The 20,019-nt window shown below is 43.6% G+C and overlaps 1 protein-coding gene across 2 annotated transcripts in view; it reads right to left on the minus strand.

The window, feature by feature from the left end:
• The window catches only part of CDK18 (cyclin dependent kinase 18), a 287,497-nt gene that overhangs the window by 232,055 nt on the left and 35,423 nt on the right, over positions 1-20,019 (minus strand). The window lies entirely within an intron of this gene.

The following is a 20,019-nucleotide window of genomic DNA, read 5'->3' on the forward strand; positions in this document are numbered from 1 at the left end:
ATATATATATATATATATATATATATATATATATATATATATACACACACTTCTAAACACAATTTTTTTAGACTTTGGTTAAAAATTTTAGTTCTTATTTAGTTTGGTTTCCAATAACCCAGACTAATTTATGTAGAAATTTTTTGGGTAATTTTTTTTTTTCTAATTTTTTTTTGGGTATTTGTTTCGAAGACATTTATTTACATTTAGAAATTTTTGTGTATTGTTTTTATACAAAACATTTTTTGGCTTTGTATTTGTTTGTGTGTAATTTTTTCAACAAGATTTTAACACAACACAAATTTTTTATTTTTTTTTACAAAAATTCGTTAACTTCTTTCTTTAGGTGAGATTTCTTGTTCGTTTTGTGATCTGAAACTGTAAACATTTACAAACCCAAAAAGATCAACACCAAACAAAAATTTAAAAAAAGAACAGCAGTCAGTCATATGGATGGTGTGCTTTCACACTGGAACACGCCAAAATTTCTAAATGCACACATTCAGTGAAAACTCGCCAAATGTCATTGGTTAAACAGATAAATGGCCACATGTGCTATCTGACATCATGGGTGATCAATGTCTGTGTTTTGTGGGAGCAAACCCTTCCTCTCAACTACTTGAGGATCGAGGAGGGGTTTGTACCCACAAAGCACAGACAATAGATAGTCTGTGATGGCAGATAGCACATATTGGCACACTGTGTGTGCATTTAGAAATTTTGGCGTATTATAAAGTACAAAAATTAAAAAGGGTTTTGTGGGCGGGGGATGGGCGGGGGATGGGCTTCTGTGGTTCAGTCTTTGACACGGCCCATCATGTCAATGATATTTTTGTAATTTTGTTCGATGACTAGCATCCTTTGTCGCATGTTCTCCATTTCCGTGCTACACTCTGAAATGACATTTCGCACATTCTGCTCCATGACTAGCATCCTTTCCCGCATAATGTCCATTTCCGTGCTGCACTCCATTAGTTGCTGTACAATTATAGAAGCACTTGCACGTGAAAAATGTGCTACACCATCTTCATCCCCTAAAAAGAAACAAATTGGCATTCAAAATATGTAAATAATTTCCAGCCTATCTGCATATGTTTGGCCCTATTAATATAGGGGTGACACTGACCTGATGGCCTGATAATTTCCACATCCCCAATTTCTTCATCTTCTATCACTCCTCCTTCTTCCACCACCTCCCCATCATCTTCTATCACTCCTCCTTCTTCCACCACCTCCCCATCATCTTCGACTCCTCCTTCATCCATCAATCCACCTTCTTGCAATTCGCCAAATTGTTCTTCCGCCACTTGCCCTTCATCTGCTATAAATTCTAAGTCCAAAATAACTTCTTCCTCCTCTCTTCCTTCCTCCTTTCTTCCTTCCTCTTCTCCTTCCACATCCTCTTCTCCTTCCACATCCTCTTCTCCTTCCACATCCTCTTCTCCTTCCACATCCTCTTCTCCTTCCACATCCTCCTCTCTTCCTTCCACAGCCTCCTCCTCCTCAACATGTGGAGGTGTTTGATTTTGTGGGTGTCTGGCCCTCTCTGCCTCCTCCAATTGCTGGCGTCTTCTTTCCCCTATAAGAAATAATAAAAAACAAAAGGTATACTCATCAGCACACAGATATTGGATATCACAAATCGCACACATTGCATAGACGATACATTTATGATGATTTTTGGTTGTTTATTCTTTCAGCAATCCTCCATTTTTGGCGTAGTTCTAGGCCAAGCTCAGATCCTGCCCCTTTTTTGCAAAGAAGTGACACACATGGATGTCCCCCCAAAACATTAATTCTCGTCGACCCTCCAAATAAATATACTTTGATTTTTGAGACACAGGTGCTTTGCATTTCCAGATGTTAAAACATCATCTTTATTTGCATTTTGGAGAATGAATCTTGTTTGCCTGTCACATTCACTCAATTTAATTTCTGTGATTTTGCTATTCAACAATGTTGGAAAACCAAGTTTGGGGCCAGTCAGCCATGTCCAGGTGTGTTGTTCCTGGAGTAACGTCACATTTTTGCAAAACAATGTCATATTACGCGTGTTTACTATTTCACAAAATTTGGTAAGGGTTGTTATTTGACATAAACACAATACAGTATCTACACGTGTTCAAAAGTACAAGCAGGCCAAGGAGGCAGATGTGAAAAAATACATGTCAACACATTATTGCAGACATTCCCCCCCCCCTTAAATAATATGGACTTACTTTTACGCAGAATTTTGAGGATCTTCTTCATGTGATGTGGCTCCCTCAATTTTAAATCGGACCAACGCTTCCGTAGTTGCTCCTTTGACCTGTTCACACCAAACATTCTACTCATTCTCCTTGCCACCTTGTCCATTATGTGTGACTTTCTACGGTTCGGTGTTTTGTAGGGCCCACATTCACCATCATAATCCTTCCTCCTCATGATGTAAACCAACTCCACCATTTCTTCGAACGCCATATTAGTGGCTTTATATCTTTTAGGCCTGGATCGGGACGGTCCTGCCTCTGTCCCTTCACTTGCGCCATGAGAACTCCGTGCCCGCTCGTGTGACATCGCCATCTTTCCTTCCCACAGAGATTAGGGGCGTGGAAACGAGGAAATGTCCCGTCAGGGGCGGAGATGAGGGCGGGGATTCTTGCATATGCGGAGTGTCGCGAATGCCAACAACGTATTGACGTAGGTTACGCGGAGAATATTCGCGCGATTCCAGAACCTACACAGTTAACGCCATATTTACTTTTTCAATTGATTAGGGGCATGGCAAAGGTGACGAGGGCGGCGTTTCATACATACGCGGAGTGGATAAAAGGCGCTTGACGTGATTACGTAGGTTACGTGTTAATTCAGCGAGCGTAAGAAACGAGGATTTTGAGAGAGGCAGGTAAGAAATTTAAACATGGGATCAGCAGCGGGCTCTAAAATGTAGAGCAATGGGATGGGGGTTTGGTCTGTTGGTTGCACAGTTTTATTAAGCTATTATGTCTCTTGGATACCAGAATGTGATTTTCGTACCCAAATGCTTTTGTAGACATCACAAAATAGAGAGGTCAAAAATGCTGTGACTCATTATCAATTATGTAGGGTGTATTCAGATCAGGCCAAGTATTGTTCTGTGTTGGTTGGACAGAGGTCATTAGGAAGTTTCTTTCATGTAATCAATGCTGAGGGGCAGGATATCTACACATGCAATAGTGCCTTGATGAATGCTGTCATTTGTAATAATTGTGTATGGTTGTACATTTCTATTATTTCCTGCAATGTAACCAAAGGGGCGGCATGTATAAAAAAAATGTTAGCTAAAACCAACCAATGGGGCAGAGCTGGCCAGCATTTTCTAAACAAGAGACACTGTGTTTGTATTTCTATATAGGTACTACTTTTTAAACAACATATTCTATCAATGTAAATGCTGATGCTTTTTTTAATTGTGTTTTTGGTTTCTTTTTATTTTTTCAATCTAGAATAAAAAACAGTAAATCATAATTTCACAATGGATCTCCTGCAGACCCAAGAGATTATCCAGCATTTGCTGGATAAATTTAGGGAAATTCCCATCCTGTGGGATTCAAAGCAGCCCACCTACCACAATAAGGACGTACGAGCGGCAGCACTTGAACAGCTAGCAGCATACATGAGGACATGGGTGCCAGAATGCAGTGCCAACATGGTGAAGGATAAACTTGCCAACCTCAGGGGCACATATAGGAGAGCGTACAAAGCTCACCAAAAGCAGCTAAGATCTGGAGCAGCAGCAAGACCACCAAAGGAACCCAAGCTGTGGTATTACAGCCAGATGTCATTTTTGCGGGATCAACTGGAAGGCAGGGCATCAATGTCAAGTCTGAATCCCAACCTTTCCTCCACGCTACCTCCCAGCGGGACTTCCCCAGATCACCACAGCCCTGCAGAGTCAGATGAAGAGGGCCTGGCTGACAGAGAGGCAGATCTGCGCCTCTACGATGATGAGGTATAGTAGTTTCATAACTAGTTATGTAATAATATTAATTATTGTTTGATTCTTGACTTGATATTGGTTAATAAAATACAAGCTGGGAAGTAAAAATCTAAAATCGTGGGCAAACAAATAGGTGTCAGGGATGACAACTGCAGGGGTCAGAGGGTGAGTCTGTTTTCAAGTTTAAATTCAAGGCAAAAAATAAGATTCAAGCATGAAAATGTGAGTGAGTATATTCCTAAATATATTACAACATGTCCCTTTTTTTTACACAGGAAGAAGAGACCAGCCAGGAGGTGGCAGATCCTCTCCTCACTGTCAGCCAGGACGAAGGGGTCAGTGGCAGCCAGGAGGAGGCCGGGCCCAGTGGCGTTCAGCAGCTCCCCAGGACAAGCACCACCAGCCAGGCTCCTCCCCTTTATATTAGGCCACCAGGCCGTAAGAAGAAATTGGGGGCAGTGGAGGAAGCCAGCCTCAAAATGATTCAGGAGGCGAGTGCCATCATGAGGGCCCCCCTCAACCCCACTGAGGCCTACAGTGCCTCCGTGGCACATGACCTCAATAAAGGCATGGAGGAGCAGAGGCAATTGGCCAAGGGCATCATCAACCAGGCCCTTTGGTGGATGCAGAGGGAGCTGCTGACCCCAGACACTGGGCTATGTGACCCGGCCCGGCTTGCTGAACATCATACTCCTGCTGCCACATCATCCCCACCTGCAAGGGCCCAGGGAAGACCCGCTGGAAGGCAGCCTGGAAGGAAGGTTGCAAGGAAGAGGAGACGTTGATGCCCTGCCTTCCATTTGATCCCCCACAAATGGCATCTTGTTTGGACTACCACAGCTTGGGTTCCTTTGGTTATGTGCTGCTGCTTCAGATTTTATTTTGTGTGCTTCCTGAGGTTGGCTAGTTTATCCTTCACCATGTTTCAAATGCAAGTTTGCATGTATTTTGCTAGCTGTTCAAGTGCTGCCATTCTGTTTTTGATCCTTTTTATAATTTGCTCAAATAAAAGCCTTTTTGTTGATTTGAAAAACGTGCCTATTGTTTGTAATACTGTGGGTATTATTTTAGGCATCAAACATTACAAACAAATAAAATGTTTAATCTAAAATATTCACTAACTCATGGGGGGGGGGGGCATTTGGTGTGCCAACATGGTAGACAATTTAAACAACATTCAAAATAATCCAGTTAAATATACAAACAAAAGCAAAATCAAAACTATTTCCTATTAAAATATTCTAAATGGTGACATAACTATAAACACCTAAAGAAAGTGGGAAAGATAACCATTAAACATTAAAAGCAAAAAATTTGAAATGTGGAGGACCACTAAAAATATGATACGTCGGGCCAATAAAAGTTTGCAAAAATCTTACTACATCACAGCTAACAAATGTCACTTTTCAGTATGGAACAACTCAGTTGAAATAACATGAGCTAAATAACTGATTAGTTATAGCAAGAGAAGAATGAATAAAACGACGGCATCAAGCGTTGGTTATTGTGTGGTTTGCTTCAGTGTTCTATTGCTAGAATTAATCTTTCTATTGACGAATGTGCCATATCCCAAACAAACGTGAGTTTTACCTGAACGAGCGCTCCCGTGGCCTCATTTAGTCTGAGCATGCGCGGGGTTTTTGTACGTTGGTTTTGTGTACTCACCACCAAACATGTCCGTTCGGACAGGATTTGAGCGGACGGTTTTAAAACAAGTTTGGAAATAAATGTCTGCTGAAAAACGGCCCGGCGGGCAAATGTACGGTGAAATTCTGTACGCTCGTAACTACACACGACCAAACATGTCTGCTGAAACTGGTCCGCGGGCCAGTTTCAGCAAACATGTTTGGTCGTGAGTATGGGGCCTTAGGAGTACGGTTTATAATACCTCCACTGTTATGGTACGCACAAAAGGTGGGAAAGAAATCATGAAGCCACAAGTAGTGATAGACTACAATAACACCATGGAAGGTGTCAACAAAGCCAACCAAGCAATGACATTCTACCGAGCAATGAGGAAACGGCAAAATAAGTACTACAAGAAGATCTTCAGGCATCTTCTTGAGCATTGATTGTGGAATGCCTACATTCTGCTCAAAAAAGAGTGACAAGACTGTGATTCATTCTGACTTAATTTGGAAAGTTGGTGAACGTATCTTTGTGAACCATCAAACACCATCAATGGCTGTGTGTAGAGCTGGATGTTGTGCTGTTGGCATTGTCAACCCGAAAAACCTGAGTGGTCATCACTTCATGGACTACATCCCACCAACCGAGAAAAAGTCAGCACCTACAAGGATGTGCGTGGTTTGTTGCTCAAAGCAAGATGACAGTGGAAAGAGATTTAGAAAGAAAACCAGGTTCTTTTGTCCTGATTGTGATGTCGGACCTTTTGCAGTCCCATGTTTCAAAAATGTTCATTTTGTTTACTAAACCAGTATGCAGTGTCCAATATTACAGTGACTAGTAATATTGCACCCTTAATTGCATTATTGAATACATTTTGTTATTATTATATTATTATTATATTATTATTTTTTAGAATTATTTAATATATTATAAATTATGATTTTTTGTTATAAACTTTATCATACACGGGATGTCTACTAGACTCTTGTTTGGACAGATTTAACTAAGTTATTTGGTTATTGGTATTTTTTGCACTTAAAGGAACACTAAAGGTTTGTTTTTATTAGATCAATTGATTGCTGTAAGCTAAAGCATTTAAATATCACTTACCTCGTTTTTCCTTTTGACCTCCAAAATACAGTAATCCAGGTTTGAAAATGCCGTTTCCTGTCTCTCCTCTTCATGCTTTCCACCAGCATCTGAGCTGTTTTGCATGGTGGAAAGGAGAATGTGCTCACCCCCTCCCTATGACTACAGCCCTGCGTGAAGATGCTCTCTTATCCCTCACAGGCATGGAGGCTAAGCCTAATGGGAACTGTAGTTCCCATTAGGCCGTGATGTAGCAAGAATGAAAGCGCACCGCAAACCAGGAAGTCAGTGAGAATAACGATTCAGGAATGCTGGAGGTGAATAAAACAGCTCGATTTCAACAGGTATCAAACTAGTTATAATTAGGGTTGTCCAGATACCGATACCAGTATCGGTATCGGGACCGATACCGAGTATTTGCAGGAGTACTCGTACTCGCGCAAATACCCCCGATACCTAAATAGAATACTTTCCCCCCCCTTTCCCCCCCGCCGCCGCATCAAGGGACATGGCTAGAGGGACATTGCTGCATATGTGAGGGACATGGCTAGAGGGACATTGCTGCATATGTGAGGGACATGGCTGCATATGTGAGGGACATGGCTAGAGGGACATGGCTGCATATGTGAGGGACATGGCTAGAGGGACATGGCTGCATATGTGGGGGACATGGCTGCATATGGGGGGGACATGGCTGCATTTGGGGACAAAAGTATCGGTATTCGGTATCGGCGACTACTTGAAAAAAAGTATCGGTACTTGTACTCGGTCCTAAAAAAGTGGTATCGGGACAACCCTAGTTATAATCCAAAACATTACTTTTTACTTTATCAGCTACTGTCAGACTTTAATTTAAGAGGAAAATATTTTTGTCTTTACAACCCCTTTAACTTTTCCAGGTGCAGTGGAACTGCATTATGTAGCTATTTCAGCACAGTTGCATACAACATGTTTCCAGTGAAACATGATGCAAAGTAATTAACCACCTTGCACTGCTCTGCAAACAATAAAACTTGAAGTTCTTACAAAAAAGAAAAAGGGGAGCGAGATAGGCACATCGGCCCTGTTGTCATCCTCCCTTAGGACAGTGACTGCGTTAGCTGCTGCCTGCTGGTGTTCATGGACCTTGTTTCCACTCTATATTCTAGTCCACAATTTCACTTTACATGTCAATTTAAGCTCCAAAATGTATATTTTAGAAACAATAACTGAAAGTTACATTTTACAAAGACAGGATATGTATGCTGTGGCTACAGCTTAGGAAGCTGAAAACATGACTAAATTCCTGCAAGTCCTTGTTTTTCTTCCAGTAGAGTAGCTGCCACACTATACTATCATGAAAAACTGGGTAGAAATTTGCCTTTTAGACTAACATGAAACCATAGGGGGCAATTCAAATGAAGCAATTATTATTTGATCTGGATTACATTGTTTCTGCCACTCACTTTAGAGAATTATTTGCTCTTTGCAGTACACATATTACTTCAGGTCACTTTGATCTGTTTCTACAGTTCTCTTTTCATCTGGTGCTTAGATGTATAACTTTAACTAGGTTCACATCTAGCTGTCTCCTGAGAGCTGCATTTACCTGGGCACAGCAGCCCATTCATTTGAACTGGCTTCTGTACTTGAGGGAAATGCAGGAAAAAGGTCCATGAATCTTTTTAAAATCACAGCCACAATGAAATTGCATGGTGCTTTTGCACATTGCAGTTTTATGCTCCCAAAACTGCACTGCATTTTCAAATGCGTAGGGGTGCCATTAAGAATTAATGGTACCCCCACCCATCTGCTAAAAAGCAGTGCAATTTGCCTGCGGTTGTGGGAACATGGGTGATTTTCACACATGCCTAAACCCACATAAATGTGAACCTATACAGGGGGAAAGCTCAGGTAAGTAGCAAAAGCCTGATTCACACTAGTGCGTTTTCAGATGCGACTTAAGTCAAGCAGGATTGCCCGTTCACATCAATGCAGCACAACACAATGCAATTTGAGACGGTCCTGTGCTACTTTGATGCTACTCCAGTGCGATTTTGGCCCCATAGATCATGCAAACCAAATCCAAATCCACAAGCACCCAAGTTTAATTACATAATTGTAAAGAAAATCAAATCACAGCCACAGTGGCGTGAACCTAGCCTTAATACTAAAGTGATTGTAAAGTCTTGCTTTTCTTTCTATAAAAAAAACAAACATGTCATACTGCCCTGTGCAGTGGATTTGCACAGACCAGCCCATATGCTCCTCTCATCGGGTCCCTTTTCGGAGCTCCTGACCTCTTACTCCTGTTGAGTGCCCCCACAGCAAGCAGCTTGCTATGGGGGCACCCGAGCCAAGCTGCAGCTCTGTGTGTCCATTTAGACACGGAGCTGTGGTTGGACCTCACCCCCTCTCTCTCCCGATTGGATATTGTCAGTTGACTTTGATTGACAAAGGCGGTTGCCAATAGCAGCCAATCAGGATTGAGAGTCCCAGACAGCCAAGACACTCATGGACATTGTTGCACAGAGATGGTGCTCAGGTAAGTAATAGGGGGGCACACAGAATGCATTAAGATAAAAACCTTCTGACTTTACAACCACTTTAAGTGTCAGTCCATCCAAACTCATGCTTAACCACTGACATACCGCATGCAGTCATATGACGTCGCTGATTTTTGGGGGCATATGTGAATGGTGTCTGCAGCTACAGGCATCATTCAGACATCATTATTTCCAGCCGGCGATTCTGTGCACATTAAGAATTTTGATGGATTGTGAGACTGGCTTTGACTGCGTTTTTGTGCACATCGGTGTGTATTGTTTTTGTGTTTTAATGTTTGGGAGTTTCCCAGAGGGCAATTCATTGTTTTTGAAGCTGGTATTGTGTGGCCTGCAGGGGGGGATGTTTGGGTCAGGGGGGGATCAACTCCCATTTCGCACTATGGGGGGGATTATTTTTCCTTCCTGAACTAAAGGTGTTTTGTTTTTAACAATATTTATAATATTTAGGTCTCAAAACTTGTGGTTTGACTTCCCAGGGGAAATATATATGATGATTAGCCATGGATTTTTTTCATGTGTTGATGAGACAAGGCAATGAAGCTTCCCCCTCCCCCTCCCTGTTATGTAAATAAACCAATTTTGGGGTTTTGAGAGCTGAGCATACAACAGGAAGTTCTTTTCAGCATTTCTGTATCAACAGGAAGTTGGTGGGAGGAGTTTGGGGTCTTTTGAAAGGTGAGCAATAAGATTTGGGTTTTGAAAGGACAATGAAAAAAAATGTTGGCGCTTAAAAGAGTGTAGTTTAATTTCAGTTGTTCAGAGGGCATCACCGTTATTGTTGTAACATCTAGATTCAGAGAGAAGCCACACTGTTCTGCAGGTGGTAAAGGGGCGTAAGTGTTCTGTGAAGTTTAGTCTGGCGACGCAGTGCATGGGATGCATACACTGTGAGGGGTAGAGGCCTAATTTGGGGGTTGATCTGTGGTTGTTGACGAATCATTTGGCATAGTTACTCTGTAGTTCTGTGCCAAGAGAGTTGGGACAACAAGCCATAGAGTTGATGCCTCGGTTAGGGTTTCTATTTGGGGCACTGGACCAGATAGTGGTTGTAGTCCGTCAATCCACCGTAGAAGAAGGCCCCGAGCGGTGCTCCCCGAAATGAGTGCAACGGTTTCCCCTGGACGTGGGGGTAAGACGATAAGCCGATTTGAATCGCCATGGACACAACAAGGTCTATGCAAGGGAAGAAATGGAGGCTTCCCACAGTCAGACGGTTACACGGTGCATGAAGCCTAGTTTTGGGGGCAAAGGAGCCTCTCCTTTTCCTTTAGACCCCTTAAAAGATTGACATGGGTGGTCCAAGGATACTATTTGGGTATCCCTCTGGAGTGGATGTAGTTCAGCTGCGGCTTCAGAAATCTGTAATGATGAGTGTGTTGATGGAGGTGTAGTACACACTTTGGTGATCCTCAGAGGAAGAACTATAGTTAAAATTCTCATGCCCGTTTGTTTGAACTTTGTATGGCTGGTCCATGCAAGGTTCTCGAGCTGCTCTCACATTTTTCCCATTGTATTCTCTTCTATTGCTGGAAGAGTGAAGGTAGAATTACGGCTGTTTTTTGTCTTTTCATTTTTGTTTTGGAAACTATGAATATGTACCCCACATTTGTATCTGAATGTTTGTATGTAGTAACGTGAATATGTTCAAACTTACCACGGCGATCCTCCGACGCATCGCGGCTGTTGTATTTTTGTAGGAACGGGAAAAGTAAGGGTTACAGAGAGTTTTGTTTGAATCGGTTTTGAAAGAATGTCATTGACAATTTACCAATGTACAGGAATGTCATTTTTGTTTGCCATTCTTTGCAGGTTAAATATGAAGGATAGAGTAATGATTTTTGCTTATAAGTATTTTTCAGGTCCAAGGAGTTTACGAGTCTAATGAGGTAAAAGTATCATAGACTATTTCATTGTTTCTATTTTCCTGCACCACGTATTTCTTCCTTCAGTCTGTAATGAGGAAGAAAATGGGGGGGGGGGGGGTGATAATGTAAAAATATCACAGTTTTTCTAACTAATAACACTAACCTTTCTGATTCTAACCAAGTTTGTGCCAAGACTGTCTTTCTTTGATAGAATTTGAATCGGCAAGCAGCAGTCTGGTGAAGTAGGTTCCCATCCCAGATGCTAAGAACCTGTCAATTGTTCCATGTATTACAGGTGATGGTAAGCGATTACAGGCAATGGTAAGCCACACACAGATTACGCAGTGACCACAGTCCCGATGTCTGGGTTATTGTCATGAGGTTTGTTTGGAGGTCAACCAAAACCTGGGTCGTACTCTCCTCACCACTTGTCACTTCCCTTCTCAGGTGATGGGGTGGGTGTGATCACTGTAACATGAACTTCACAGGGTTCAGGAGTCCCTCCTGGATCCTGACATGGTAATCGGTTTTCATTCTTCCCAACCAGGTGACTGGGTCATTTGTAAAGAAGCTTGAGGGATGAGACCACGCCAGCCACTGCAAGAAGTGGCTCAACCACATCAAAGAAATTATTTTTTTGTTTAGTAAATTTTAGCAAGGGTAACGATGAAAAGCATCCCAAGTTATTATTTAAAGTGTATTCTCTAACTAACTAAGAAAGTGAACAGGACCGATTGCGGGGTCTGTTCTGAGTCTCCACCGAGCTTTAGTGCCCAGCGATGACAGCGGTACATGCTTATTTATGATGTTATTATTGGTACGGTTCTGACAAACTAGTGAAGACTCCAGACAGACATTTGTCAATAGAATTTAATGATACATTTCTAGAGGGTAAAATTGGTTATAGTTTTTATAGCTCTGCCTCTTGTCGGTTTTGTTATCAGGACAACTAGGTAGCCCACAAGTGTGCACGCAAGAAGTCCATGCGTGCTGGTGAAACTGTCCCAGCATCCTATGTCGCGGCCGATCGCAAGTATCTGATGGCGCAAGAGAAATTAAGAATGGCAGGGACAGCTAGAAGGGAATTGTTCACCAACACCGACCAAGTCTGGGCATGGTTTCCTACATGTATAAGGTGGAGGGGGGGCTTGAGCTTATGATACGATTGAAGAATTCTCATCCATTGAGGATGGGATGTTTTCATGTAACTGTTGAAGCTACAAGGAAGTTCCCACAGTCCAAGGGGGGTTTCTGAAAATTCATAAGTAAAGATTGTTATACCTGGATCAGGGATACTGGTGACAGAGTTCAGGTTTAGATCCCTGCAAGGCAAAGCCAGAGTTATAGCTAAGTGAAGGTCGGGAGTCCTTTGAAGGGTCTGGGAATCTGAGGGGATTTAATTTTTATTTTACAGCAGGTCATGGTTAACGGAAGTAGGAATATATATATATACTCATGTTGTTTTTATTTAAATTATTTCTATGTCGTGATGAGTGCTCCTGTTGCCTGATTGGACGCGTGACCAGAGCCCGAGCAGATGACCACATCTTCCTTGATGAGACGCCCCAAAGTCAGACCCACGTGCAAGACACAGAGGACCCCAGCCCCATCTGCAATTACTACAGCTGACCAAGTTGTGTCCTCCTTATAAGTCATGCTCCTGAAGAACAGAGTCTACAAGCCGTGTTTTCCTTTTTTTGGACTGTAAGGACTGATTCATTTCCAGGTGTAAGAAGACTATCAGGATTCGAAGGACAATTGGGACAATATGACAAAAAGGGAGGAGCTGTTGTGGAAATTTCAAGATGTATTTAATATGTATTGTCATAGTGTCACCCAGTGTTTAGTACTTCCGCAACCCGCTCTAAAAGAGCTGACTGGGGAAGTCTGAGACTGGTTGGATCTCGTCTGGTAGTAGAAAATGTCTTGAGTGTGATGTTTGCGGTGTGGGCATATGTCCGCCAGCGAGGGGCCCTCTGTGCATTAGCGTGGACGATCGTTGAGGAGGGGATATGCTCACTCCGCAAGGACATTAGTGGTTATAGGTGGATGTGCGCTCTTGTCTCTGCTGTGTCTGATCAGCATTGTCGGGATTTGTAGCGCACGCCTGTAGATAGCCTCCATTCCACCTACAATAATGGTATAATCTGAATATGCGTTATTCTATGGAATGGTGCAAAATAAGGATTCTATCAGCGATAATATGGGAGCTTGTGAGCGTTTTTGGATTGGTGGAAGGTGTCTATGTTTTAAAAGCAATACGGCTTTGCCTGCTACAAGGCATACATGCATTCCCTGCCCAGACATGCCCATAAGACTTTAGCCAGCATTGTATTCATTGTATGCATTCTATTCATGTATTGTATAGGACATCCTGTTAGAGGGATGTCCTTAAATGGTGCTTGCTGTGTTGAGGGGACATCCTGTGATGACCATTCCCATGGGGGAGGTGATTAGCTGCCACAGTGAGCACTTCCTGTTTGTGGGAATAAAAGGAGCTGTGATTAGCTGGGAAGGGAGATGATGGCGGTGATGGCGAACTGAGAACAAGATGGTGGTGTTTTGTTATTAAATGAATGGCAGACCGAATGCATGATGAGTGAACCTTTTAGCTTAAAGATGGATTATTTCACTGAGATGAAATGTGTTACTATTAGAGACACGATATCTGGCTGTGTGCTCTGCATACAGCCTGATTTCGCTAACAGCAGAGAGGTGTTTTTCCTACAAGACAGAAGGACTCCCACACTTGTGGACACTGGTGTTAAAATTGCCCTTATATACACCTCTTATATTTCTGATCAGTATAAAAATAGTTCATTGTTGGTTCACTTACCTTTTACTTCGATTTCCCTTCTAAATGTTTTTTTCATTGTCTGAATTTCTCAATTCCTGTTTCTCCTCAGTAAGTTTGCCCCCATCAATCAAGCTGTTCTAGCTGGGGGTTAGTCAGCGTGCTCATCCCCTCCCTTGGGACAGTGTCTCCCCGCAGGGATGTAGTCGAAGGAAAAGGAAAGTGAACCAACAATGCACTAGCTTAAAGGAACCTATTTAGAAAATAAAAAAACAAACCTTTACAACCCCTTTAAAGACAGCTAAAAATATTAGCCCAAGTTTACCTGTAAAAAAAAAAAACACACAAGGCAAAAGGCACATTACTTGCCTTCAATGTGATGTGTCCCTTGTACTTCTGCTGTATAGTTCAAAAATATCTTTCATTTCCCTTTGCACCCCCACCCCTGCAATCTTCCGGCGCAGCAGGATTTAAAAGTATGAGGCCTCGTACACACGGCCAGTTTCCTCGGCAGAATCCATCAAGAAACTTGGTGGGAGATTTTTTTTGCCGAGGAAATTGGTCGTGTGTACATTTTTCTTTCGAGGAAACTGTCGAGGAACTCGTCGAGCCAAAAAGAGAGCAAGTTCTCTTTTTCCTCGACGGGAGTCAAATTGGCTCGTCGAGTTCCTCGTCGGCCTTGTTTCGGACGAGAAACTTGAGCGTGTGTATGCTAAGGAACCCGCGCTTGCTCATAATAAAGTATGAGACGGGAGTAAAAGTAGCATTTGTAATGGAGAGAACACATTTTTAAAGCTGTAACAGACTGAAAAGTGCAAATAGTCTCTTACCAAACTTTTACTTAAAGCGGATGTGCCACGGGAACAAAATATTAAAAGTCAGCAGCTACAAATACTGCAGCTGCTGACTTTTAATATTAGGACACTTACCTGTCCTGGAGTCCAGCGCCGATCGCAGCAGAGCACGAGCGATCGCTCGTCACTCTGCTGCTCCCCCCGCCATCCACGCTGAGGGAACCAGGAAGTGAAGCGCTGCGGCTTCACTGCCCGGTTCCCTACGGCGCATGCGCGAGTCGCGCTGCGCCCGCCGATTGGCTCACACGCTGTGTGCTGGGAGCCGAGTGTTCCCAGCACACAACGGGCGACAGACGGGATGTGACGGAATGCCCGTCTTTCGCCCGTATCGTGTGGCCGGAAGTGGGTGCAAATACCTGTCTTTAGACAGGTGTCTGCACCCCCCTCCCCCCTGAAAGGTGTCAAAAGTGACACCGGAGGGGGGGAGGGTTCCGATCAGCGGGACTCCACTTTAGGGTGGAGGACCGCTTTAAAGCGGTTGTAAACCTGCATCAAATTTTTTATTTTTTTTCTCCTGTAAGGCAAAAGTCATAATGAGCTAATATGCACCGTATATTAGCTCATTATGAAATACTTACCTCGGAACGAGGTGTGTAGCACTTACCTGGTCCACGCCGAGTGAGATTTCATCTTGCCTCGGCGTGTCTTCCGGGTATCGCCGATCCAGCGATGTGATTGGCTGGAGCGGCGATGACGTCACTCCCGCGCGTGCGCGCGGGAGATTTAAAACTCGGCAAGGTCCGGCGGCTGCCGATCCTTTCGCCGTAGATCCCCCCTGCGCATGCGCCGCGGCGCATTGCGAGGGGAATATCTCCTTAACCTTGCAGGTTTAGGAGATATTCTCCTTACCTACAGGTAAGCCTTGTTATAGGCTTACCTGTAGGTAAAAGTAAAAAAAGTGGGTTTACAACCACTTTAACACGCAAAAGATTAGCAAAAGCAGCCCCAAGAGTTGTGCAAGTGGAATCGAACTTCCCCTGCCGTCCTATGTGTTGTACGTCACCGCGTTTGAGAACAAGGAGATTTTGTCTTGACTGTGTGTACGCAAAGCAAGCTTGTGGAGTTCCTCGACAAGCCTAACAAGGAACTCGATGAGGAAAATTATGTGTTTCGTCCGACGAGTAACTCGGTCGTGTGTACGAGGCCTGAGTGATTTTTTTCGTAAAAAAAATAATAACTGTGCATTTATTATAATTATATATATATATATATTTATTTTTTTGAGCCTGTAAAGCATTGCACCAGCGATCAGCAGATCTGCCAGTGTGTTTGTACAACCGGTATGGGCAAGCCGACAGCCGCAAAAGCTGTCATATCTTGTCGTTTTCCATTTACAGGACACTGTGAATGAATGATGCGGCCGGGCAGGTGGAGCCCAACTCTGCATGCTTTTTTTAAATTGGGGAGAAGATTCCTGCTAGCTGTCAGATCGGGGAATCGGGGGGATACGGTGGCTGGTGCGTTCGTACCATGTTACATGTTACACCCTTGTTACTTATCCTTTAATAGAACTGAGGAGCTGTCACAGGCTCTCATAAACTATACCCACCCCTTGCACCCAGCATTCATAGAATGAAGGCCAGATGGCCATTTTTGCTTTTCCATTAAACGTCTTCCTCTGTGAAACTTCTCTGAAACTTAAACTTTGTTAGTTAGTGCTTGACTTTATGTTGAAACTGCCATAACCTTATATTTAAAGGCATGGTCTATTTGTTAGGCTCCATTCACACCTATGCGACAAAAACGCCCGACGCCGGACGCTTCTGCCACTAGAGGGGAGAATTCCCATTGCTGTCTATAGAGATGGTTCACATCTCATAGACGCCGAACGCCTGTCGCCTGAAAAAAAGTCCCGGACCCTTTTTTTCAGGCGACATTGGCGTTCGCCCATTGACAGCAATGGGAAGAATCTATAAAAAAAAAAAAAAAAAGATACACACTCGCGGCAAAATACGCCGCGTACCCCGTACGCCGCTGTCGCATAGGTGTGAATGCAGCCTAATAGTACTTTATCCTATTGCAGTGATTGCAGTACAAATATTTGTTTTGACTTTTTTAATGTTTCTTTTGGTGTGTTAAAACAATCGTTTCTTGGTTAGCACCTTCCCTTATATTGGAATGATTGCGCTTAGGTCGTATTAATTATTTATCTGTATTCACCACTAAATATTTTATAAACATGTGCCAAAGTTTTCTTAGAAGTAAATATGTGAGGAAAATACATTCAAAAGTTAGTGCTACCCCCAGAGTAGCCCCGCTGGTTAATTGGGTCCTTCTGCTTTTGGAGAAAATGGTCCACTTGGGTAGTACCTGAACTCACTGGCACATCTGGAGTTTTGCATGGGTGTTATTGGGCAAGCAGGCCCGGAAAAAAGTTACGGGAAGGCAACAGGCAAAGATATGGGGGTAGATTTACTAAAGGCAAATATGCAGTGCACTTTACAAATTGCAGTTGCACCAGTGGCGGCCGCCCCCCTCCTGTAGTCACACAAAAAAAAAAAACGGGCCCTTTAAGAACTTTTATTTAAATGTCATTTTTACATTTTAACTGCAGTTCTGGCGCCACCCCCCTCTCGCAAATAACATACATTCATGCATTGTATTGCACGAATGTATGTTATTGTTGGTTGCCAGCTGCCTGGTCTATTCAGATAACCGGACATAGGGCGCCAATTACCTGAATAACGGCAGCTGGTTGGCTGAGCGGAACTGCCTATCAGAGCAAGCTGCTCTGATAGGCTTTCCGAGTACAGCCCTCCGGCTCTCGGATGTCTATCCTCGGACCACAGCCCCCCTGCATTCCTTGGATAAGACTGACAGCCGTTTCAGTCAATCAGGTTCCCGGATTCTGGTTATCAGAAACCTGATTGGCTGAAGCGTCACCAAGGTGGAAGAAGACATTGAGGGAGGACATGAAAGCTTCAGGTAAGTGCATTTTACAGGGAACAGTTGTGAAAATTGATGGGCATTTTACAGGGCACAGTGGCTGCAATTGATGGGCACAGTGGCTGCAATTGATGGGCACAGTGGCGACAATTGATGGCATGGCACAGTGGGGACAAGTGATGGCACAGTGGGGACAATTGATGGCACAGTGGGGACAATTGATGGCATGGCACAGTGGGGACAAGTGATGGCACAGTGGGGACAATTGATGGCATGGCACAGTAGGGACAAGTGATGGCACAGTGGGGACAATTGATGGCACAGTGGGGACAATTGATGGCATGGCACAGTGGGGACAATTGATGGCATGGCACAGTGGGGACAATTGATGGCACAGTGGCTGCATTTGATGGCACAGTGGTTGCATTTGATGGGCACAGTGGCTGCGTTTGATGGGCACAGTGGCTGCATTTGATGGGCACAGTGGCGACAATTGATGGGCACAGTTGTGACAATTGATGGGCACAGTGGTGACAATTGATGGGCACAGTGGTGACAATTGATGGGCACAGTGGTGACAATTGATGGCACAGTGGCTGCATTTGATGACATGACACAGTGGCTGCGTTTGGCATGCACAGTGGCTGCGTTTGGCATGGCACAGTGATGACAATTGATTGGCACAGTGGTGACAATTGATGGCACAGTGGCGACAATTGATGGCACAGTGGTGACAATGGACACAGTGGTGATAAATGATGGCACAGTGGCTGCGTTTGATGGCATGGCACAGTGGCTGCATTTGATGGCATTGCACAGTGGCGACAATTGATGGCACAGTGGCTGCCTCTGATGGGCACAGTGGCTGCGTTTGATGAGCACAGTGAGGCTGCAATTGTTTTGTTTTGTTTTTTTCGTTTTTCTGCGCCCCCCCCCAAAAAAAAATTGAGCACCAGCCGCCACTGAGTTGCACTCTGCAAATGCAGTTGCTCCAGAGCTTAGTAAATAAGCAGAAGCTCTGCTGACTTAGATCATCCAATTATGTGCAAGAAAAAATCTTGTTTTTGTATTTTCCTTGAATGTGATTGGTATTATTGGCAAAGTGGAGCTTTATCTCATTTACTAAGCTCTGGAGCAACTGCATTTGCCTTTAGTAAATCCACATTAAGATCCACTTCTGATGACGTCCGATGTGACAATATGCGGTTGATTTACTAAAGACAACTAGACTGTGCAGTTGCTCCAGAGCTTAGAAAATGAGCAGAAGCTCTGTTGACTTACATCATCCAATCATGTGCAAGCAAAAATGCTATTAATTTTATTTTCCTTGCACGTGATTGGGTATTCTTTGCAAAGTGAAGCCTTACCTCATTTACTAAGCTCAGGAGCAACCACACTTGCAGAGAGCAACTGCACTTTGAAAAGTGCACACTCTATTTGCCTTTAGTAAATCAACACCATAGTGTTATCCCGGGCTTGGCCATGTAATGCTGATACACATTTGAAAGGGATCTGCAAACACTAGATTTGGGATATAGGAGTGTGGCGCTTAAAGTGATACTAAAGTCTTTTTTTTTTATTTGAAACATAACAAACATGTCATACTTACCTGATCCTCCTTTTCTTGGCTCCTTCACCGACGCCCCTGGCCTCTTCCTCCTGCCAAGTGCCCCCACAGCAAGTAGCTTGCTATGGGGGCACCGGAAGCCGAGCCGTTGCTCTGTGTGTCCATTCAGACATGGAGCCATGGTTTAGCCCCGCTTTTTCACTCTCCTCATTGGATCACTGACGTTGATTGACAGCAGCAGGAGCCAATGGCACTCCGCTGCGGTCTCAGCCAAAGAGGAGGGCAGCCAAGACTCTTATGCAACATCGCTGGATCGAGATGGGCTCAGGTAAGTATTAGGGGGCTGAGGGGGGCTGCCTCACACAGGTCTGACTTTACAACCACTTTAAGGCTGGGTTCACACTAGCTGCTGCCGTGGCTCGCAGCAGGGGGTCCGGTGCAGCCCTGTTCTCCATTTTAGGGGCAAATCTGATCCAAATGTTTGCCTGTATATAGACCTGAAACTAAGCCAAAGACACACAGGACCCTTTTCCTAACCCAAGCCTAAGAAACATTTGCTGCAGGCTGTTTATCCTGAGTCCTGGGTTAAGTAGCGGTTTTGTAAATATGATTTTTTACTTCACAGTGCTGTGCTATTAGCCTTTTTCTATTTAAATTATTAATGAGGGAATAATAAAGCAACCAGAAAGCCATCCATCTTCTAGCCTATGTAGCATCATTACACAGCCTTGTTTGACCATCTTGTAATGAGAGGTCAAGTAAATCTGGAGAGGGATTCTGAGAGAATAGTGGAATTATTTTCACATGTCTTCTTCAAAAAGACATTAAAAG

This window comes from Rana temporaria, chromosome 2, assembly GCF_905171775.1.
Source record: "Rana temporaria chromosome 2, aRanTem1.1, whole genome shotgun sequence".
NCBI classification, from domain to species: Eukaryota; Metazoa; Chordata; class Amphibia; order Anura; family Ranidae; genus Rana; species Rana temporaria.